The sequence below is a fragment of the Lemur catta genome, chromosome 19, assembly GCF_020740605.2.
Source record: "Lemur catta isolate mLemCat1 chromosome 19, mLemCat1.pri, whole genome shotgun sequence".
Taxonomy (NCBI): domain Eukaryota; kingdom Metazoa; phylum Chordata; class Mammalia; order Primates; family Lemuridae; genus Lemur; species Lemur catta.
In genome coordinates this window covers 13124482-13132779 of record NC_059146.1, presented here as the reverse complement: position 1 = coordinate 13132779, position 8298 = coordinate 13124482, and positions in this window count along the sequence as shown.

Sequence of the window (8298 nt, the reverse complement as noted above, 5' to 3'; positions counted from 1 at the left end):
CTGTGCCAGTCTTCCAGCTCCCAATTTGTCAGAGAGCCCCTCTACCCTGACAAATCCAGGCCCTGTGGCCATCGCTGAACTGAGGGCTTCTTGGGAGCAGACCAGTGGGCTGTGGGCCCATGGAGGGTTGCTTCCCCCACCACATGCTCCATCTGAGATGGCAGGTGCCATGGTGCCTGCACACAGGCCGGAGGCCTCTATCCTGTGGGGGAAGTCACAGCCCCTCAGTCTCCCTTTTACTGGATCCCACACCAACATTCCCAAGAACCCACCTAGACTGTGACAAACTCAAAGGAACAGGGAGATGCAGGAGAGCAACAGTATTCCTGGAGTTCTCACCTGGGCGAGCTGCCTCAAGGGGACTGGAAAGTGCCACAATTGCTTTTTAAGGACAGAGGAAGGCAGAATGCACACTCCCTTGCACCAGCAAGCTTCTGGCTCATCATGCAAAGTTGTCTGCACCCCTGCCAGTAGAAACATGAGAGCAGAGAAGTCTATAGGGCAGGAGAGTGACCCTACCCCAGAGCAGAAGCAGCGCCAGAACCCAAGAAGAGATGTGGAGACAAGAACCTCCCTCTTCCAATGACCCAATTCTGTGGACATAGCTGCCTCGGGTCCCAAACGTGAGCTGTTGGCACAGGCGAGCCATGGGATGGCCAGTTCTGGGCTTGAATTGGGGAGTACATCCCCAGTAGTACTCTGCTCACTGTGCCTGAGCTCTGCACAGAGGGTGAGGCTCATTTCCCCTCCTTCATGGCTAGGCAGTATTTCACTAGCAGTCCTGACCTGGGAATCTCAGCCCTGGGTCTCTACATTGCTCAGTCCACAGACAGGGCCCCACCTGTCAGCACATACTCAGACCACACAGCCTTGGGGAACGGTGGCACCTGGAGGAACTGTAGATCTTCTGGAGCTTCGGCATTTAGGCCAGGCTACTTTCAGCTGAGAGAAGAGGGCACTATCCCAGAAGGTCCCTAAATGCAAAGGGGACCAGATGATCAGCTCCCAACCATTTGGAGCCTTCTCCTTCTCCCCTCTCTTGGCCACTGCTGTTCAGACATATGCAGCTGCAGGGATGTTTCCATTCTGGACTGCTCTGTGTTTTGCAGGGGATAATTAGGCAGGGGCCCTTGGAAGTAGCTGCCCTGCCTCTAATAGAACACCTACCACACACAGACTTGCGTGGAGCTTGGGACTCACTTGTGTGCCTCTAAGAAGCCACAGAAAGTGCTTTTGTGTGCCACAAGGTCAAAAGCTACTACCTCCCATGAGGGAAAGTGGGGTTGCCAGTTCTCTTCCCCAGCTCCCTGTGTCTCCTGCGAGGAGCCTCCCACCCTGTAGGCAATTACTTGGCATGACTACACCTCACCTCCTAGAGCATTTCAGCCACAACCAAGAGCCAGTCTGGCAGCCTTGCAGCCAGGAAGTTGAGGTGAATCCAGCACCTCTGCTGCAGTTAGACACATAGGGCAATGAATCAGAATACAGAAACCAGAAAGAAAACCACACGCCTACAAGCAACTGATTTCTGACAAAGCAGACAAAATCCTACACTGGGGAGAGGACACCCTGTTCAATAAATAGTGCTGGAAAAATTAGACAGCAACAGCCAGAAGAAAGCAACTTGATCCTTATCCATCAACAACACAAAAATAAACTCATGATGGGTTAAATATTTACATTTAAGATCTGAAACCATAAAAATTCTAGAAGAAAACATAGAATAAACATTTGTGAATATGTGCTGAGGCAAACAATTTATGATTAAGACCCCAAAAGCAAACACAACAAAAACAAAAATAAATAAACGGGACTTAATCATACTACAACTTTCTGCACAAGACAATAAATAATCAACAGAGTTAATAGATTACCTATGGAATGGGAGAAAATATTCACAAACTATGCATCCAAGAAAGAATTAATATCCAAAATCTACAAGGAACACAAATAACTCATCCAGAAAAAAAAACAAATAGCTCCATTAAAAAATGGGCAAAAGCCATTAACAGACATTTTTCAAAAGAAGACATACAAATGGCCAGCAAACACATGAAAAAATGCTCAACATCACTAATCATCAGGGAAGTGCCAACTGAAACCAAAATGTGATACCACCTGACTCCTGTCAAAATGGTCATTATTGATGAGTCAAAAAATAAAAGATGTTGGCATGGATGCAGTGAAAAGGAAATGCTTACATGCTCTTGGTGGGAATGTAAATTTGTACAACCTCTCTGGAAAATAGTACGGAGATTCCTCATTCATAAAAGAACTAAAAGTAGACCTATCATTTGATCCAGCAATCCCACTACTGAGTATATGTCCAAAGGTAAAAAATTCATTATACCAGAGAGACACACGCACTCATATATTTCTCACAGAACAATTCACGAATGCAAATATGTGTAAGAGAGTACAGTGGAAGGAAGGTAACATAACTTCCAAATGTCAGCAAGAAAAGGGAATACATTTTCTCTATGTCTCTCTCTGTTTCTCCCTCTCCCTCTCTCTCTCTCTCTCTCTCTCTCTCTCTCTCTCTCTCTCTCTTTCCCTCTATCTCTCTAGCCACTCAATTTGGAGCCCTGTGTCATATCCAAGGTCCTCAGTATAAATACATCATTTGGTGGTGAGATACATGATTCATACATAAGTTGGCCCAATTGCTCTAGCATCTCTGGATACAATACCTTTTTTCAAAATGCTTGTATTTTTATATCACCTCCCCAACCTCTTCCTCTCCAGGCTATTCCATTTGTTTATTACTTGCCCAAGAATGTTATCCCTTGCCTTAGGCAGCTGCGGTTAGCACATTTAACTTCAAATGTTTTTTGCCAAATGATCCCTGGCAAGCCACTTCCACTTGCAATATCTAACTGCTTATTTCATATGACATATATATTGTAGATATTTTAGAATTTGCAAGCATTATGGACTCTTGCACCTATTCAACTCTGCCTTTGTAGCGCAAAAGCACCCATGTCAGATAAAAGAGATTCAACCACTTCACATAAAGCATATTCAAATATATAACTTTCCTATAAACTTTTATCTAAATTTGATTAACCCTTACTTTTCTAACTGTACCTCCGTTAGGACTTTATCAACAGGTTTTGTATTATAATATTTTGTAGAAGCGTTCCCCAGCCAGTCATAATATCCATCTCATAAGACATTTGGGAAAAGGAGAAAACTTCTTTACCTAAAGTCTGTTTAATCACTCTAATTTTCACAATCCTATCAACACTTACATTTTTATGTTCTCTCAATCTAATTGCAGCCCCAGTCAGGACTTCGCCAGTGTATCTTGGTATCATAGTGCATGGGGATCCCATATTAAGTAATCCCAGGAATTTCTCATTTTCATTTCCTGACAATTTCACCTTCTCATGTACATAAGGTTTTGGTTCCCCAGTAGTGAGTTGAACAAAGAGACCCTTGCGTTTTTCTCAATTTTTATCTTGATTAACCCACCTAAACATTGTCTGAAGCAATTGTTAATAAGCTTTCTCATTCTAATCTCTGAATTCCTGCTTTTTAAATTATTCCAAACTGTAATAAGTAGAGTAGATTTGTTTGGGGCTCTTTAAGGTGTGGGGACTTTCAGGGAGTCCGTTTGGTCCACCCAACCTGATAGTGTTAAGACCTTTGTTTTAACCATATTAACTTCCTTTTTTTTTTAATGCCATTTCTTAATAACAGTATAAAGATTTCCACCATGCTGGGATGAACCCATGACTCTCTCCTTTCTATTAATATTTCCTCTTAGTTTTACATCACTGGAAGGTTTTCTTTTGGGGTTTTTTGTTTTAGTCTTAGAAACAGGATCTTGCAATGTCACCCAGGCTGAAGTGCAGTGACATGATAATAGCTCACTGCGGCCTTGAACTCCTGGATTCAAGCCATCCTCTGGTCTCAGCTTCCCAATTAACTAGGACTACAGGTGTACACCACTATGCCCTGCTAATTTTTTATTGTAGAAATAAGGTCTTGCTATATTGCCCAGGCTGATCTCAATCTCCTGGCCTCACGCCATGATCCTGCCTCGGCCTCCCAAGTGCCGGGATTACAGGCATGAGCCACCATGCCTGATGTTTTTTAAAATAACTTATTTTTAAAATTCTACCTTTCATAAATTGAAAACTGGTACAGCAGACAATATTTCAAATTTCTAACTCATTAGTATCTCAAGTGTTGTTGTACCCTTGGTCACTGCATGGTGGTGTTTTACTTCTAATGCTCTCTTTTTTCTAATTGTTTCCCTGGCCTTAACCACACATCGTATGCTTCCTTGACGTATTTGTGAACTGATTCAATGTACTTATCTCAATTTTTGCTTCTTTCTATCCTGACTCTTGTAAACTGTGTGTCTTCGTTTTGATTGATCAATGCAGCTGCAAAGCTCACCTTCTCTGACCCAGGATTATTCATTAATTTTTACCAGTTTATCTGACCTTCCATGATCTCATTTCTTTGCCAGTCACTCTAAGCCACAGTCATCATGACTCAGGATTCCATAATTTTTGTTTAAGCATTGTTATTAGGAAAACTCACATAATAAAAATGTATAGAATACCTCACAGAACAGAACTCTCTTCTTATATACAGAACATTTTAAAAATTTACCATATGCCATGCCACAAAGTCAGTCTGAACAGATTTCAAGGATTACAATAATAAAAATGGATGTTTTTTTTAAAAGTACCTTCTCAGACCACAATGGAATAAAAGTAGAAATCAATAACAAAAGAAACTTTGGAAATGATACAAATGCCGTGAATTAAATAATATGCCTCTGAATGCCCATGAGAGTGAGAAAGAAATTAAGAGAGAACCGAAAAAAAAATTGAAGCTAATGAAAATTGAAACACAATGTACCAAAGCCTATGGAATACAGTAAAAGCAATCCTAAGAGAGGGAAGTTTATAGCAATAAACACCTACATCAAAAAAAATAGAATGATGACAAGTAAATAGTGTACTTCAAGGAACTAGAAAAGCAAGAGCAAACCAAACCCAAAACTAATAGAAGGAAATAAATGAGAAAGATAACAACAGAATTAAATGAAATAGAGACTAAAAATATAAAAGATAAATGAAATGAAAAGATTTTTTTTTTACACGAACAAAATCAATAAGCTAGTTGCTGGATTAACAAAGAAAAAACTAAAAAAGACCCAAATAAAATCAGGAATGAAAAAGGAGACATTCAACTGATACCACAGAAATGCAAAAACATCATTCAAAGACTACTACGGACAATACACTAACAAACTAGAAAACCTAGATGAAATGGAGAAATTCCTAGACACACACAATCTACCAAGACTGAATCAGGAAGAAATAGAAAACATGAACAGATCAACAAAAAATAATGAGGATCTATCTGTAAGAAAAATTCTCCAGAGAGGGAAAAGGGTGGATTAGTTGGGACCTCCAGGCTCACTGCTCCCAGAGAAGTAGGTGAAGACCCCGGGACGGCTACACACTAGTGGATCACAGCCCTACCTCCACCCCAGAACAGCATTGTGAATCTGCCGTGAAACAGCATAGATTACGCAGTGCAGGAGAAAAGGTGAACGCGAGATACGTTCACAAAGACTGGACAGTGCAAGAAATACAACAGGGAAGAGAGTGCAGCGCGGGAGGGCCATGCCCGCCCATGCAGCCAGCGCTGACCCACAGGAGGACGCCCGGCTCCCTCGCAGACCTCCACACCCACTCAGGCAGGAACATGCCTTAAGTCAGTGCAAAGTCATGATACAGGAGGACAGGCTCTGTGGAGAGGAGACAATAGCAGGAAACATTTGAAGTCCCAGTGTTCTGTGCAGGGACTGCACTGGGTGGGGGAGGGACTGGTCTGCACGGTTACTTCCTGTGACTGAGACTGCATGAGAGACTTTGGAGACAGCACCTCGCCTCTGGTGGGCAGCAGGACCAGAGCACAGGAGGTGAACGCGGAAAAGGGAGCTCTGACCGTGGAAACCGTGGGTAATTCAGCTGGCTCAGGGTAGGACAAAATGACCAGGGCCCTTTGGTAGGCAGATGTAAGACTGTGGAACTGTGATGCGGAGGTGACAGTTGGTGGCCTATTGATTCAGCCTGCCAAACTGGCTTCTGCCAATTCTTGAGTGGTCTCCCACAACACTAGCTCTCCAGGGGCGGGTGGCCTCCATCTCTGTGGTTCCCAGCCCAGGGACAGGGCTGTGCAAGGTGGTTTTGGGCAATACCCCTCCCCCAGCCTGGAGACTTTTGTGCTGGGTGCGGTGGACTCCACCCTTGGAGGTGGGGAAAAGTGAGAAAAGCCACTTTCTCTGCATGGGTGGCATGAGTCAACGAGACTTCGGTGTTGAAAAACAGTCGGTGACCTGGTGATTCCGTTCCCCAGACCAGTGTTGGTCAGCAATTCTCAAGTGCCTGTCCCTAACGCTAGTTCCCCAGGGGCAGGCAGCCGCCATCTTTGTGGTCCCTAGACCAGAAAGGTGGCTGTGCATGACAGTTTTGGGCAACAAACCTTCCCTGGCCCAGGGACTCTCATGTGGGTTGCAGCAGACTCCACCCTTGGAGGGAAGGAGAAGTAAGAAAAGCTGCTTTCTCTGTGTGATTGGCATGACTCTGCCGTCCTATGGTGCTGAAAAGTAGCTGACAGCCTGTGGATTCTGCCTGCTGGACTGGCTTAGGTCACCTAGTAAGAACATAACTCCAGGGCTTGCTCTCTGGGTTCAGGTGGCCTCCGGTATTGGGGTTTGTGGACAGGGAAGGAAAAACCAGGCCAGAGACCTCAGCAATTGCACCAATTGACCCCTCCCATCAGAAGCAGCCCTCCAAGTATGGTGAAAGAGCCCTGAATAACATGTTAAGTGGCTCCCCCTAGCAGCAGGTCAAGCAACCATAGAGGTACACAAACCCAGCCTTGTGCACACCGGCAGTGACCCACCTTGCCCCTACTTCCACTTTAATGGGGAACAGGATCCAAGCCACCCTCAAGAGTGGCAAGGCCCCTCCCAAAGATCAGGGCATTCGTATACCCCATGCGGGGGACCAGAGTCCACCACACAGACCTCAGATTACCTTGATATGTGCGTCCTCCACGCAAACTGCAATCGACGACAGAGAGTGTAACCTAATAGCTTACCATAGCGCCTTCCATCGGAAGCTTTTAGAGGGCAGGGAGTCACACACACAATGGCAACCCACCAGCTGCAGCTTAAGCTAGGGGACCTAGTTCACTAGTCTCCGTTGGCAAGATGTGAAGAGAACAGGTCTGAGGTAACCCAAATTGCTAAAATACCCCTAAAGCAATAAAGGACCAGGGTGCCTCTCCCCAGTACTGTGAAGGAACAATGCTTGGGGACTTGGAGATAGGGCCATAAACCAGTCCTAACACCATCAGTTCATAACCAAGAAGCCTGATGAGAAAGAATCAGCAAAAGAATGCAGGAAACATGAAAGATCAGAGAGAAATGTCACCCCCAAAAGAAATCATTAGATCCTCAACAACACATACCAACTTAAATGGAATAATTAAAATGACAGACGAAGAATTCTCAATATGGATTCTAAGAAAGGACTGGAACAGGAGGTAACCTACAATGGAAAACCTATCAGACCAACTGCAGACTTCTCAACTGAAACCTCATGAGCCAGAAGGAACAGCAGACACGTTCTCACTCTTCTAAAACAGAATACTGACCAACATAGAATTCTTTATCTGTCAAAACTAAGTTTCAGGCCGGGCGCGGTGGCTCACGCCTATAATCCTAACACTCTAGGAGGCCGAGGCAGGTGGACCTTTTGAGTTCAGGAGTTCAAGACCAGCCTGAGCAAGAGCGAGACCCTGTCTCTACTAAAAATAGAAAGAAATTAGCTGGACAATTAAAAAATATATGTAGAAAAAATTAGCCAGGCATGGTGGTGCATGCCTGTAGTCCCAGCTACTCGGGAGGCTGAGGCAGAAGGATCACTTGAGCTCAGGAGTTTGAGGTTGCTGTGAGCTAGGCTAATGCTATGGCACTTTAGCCTGGGCAACAGAGTGAGACTCTGTCTCAAAAACAACAACAACAACAACAACAACAAAAACTAAGTTTCATATATGAAGGAGAAAGAAAGACATTCCCAGACAAGCAATCACTGATGGAATTTGCAAAGACTAGACCTGCCCCGCAGAAAGTACTCAGACTTGCATTACACACTGAACAGTGCAATAGACACCCACCAATATAAGACTAGTCAAGAGCTAAAGTCCAGAACACTGACTCCACAAGGGATCCTGAGGTAAAACAAAGTAAGAATTTATCCA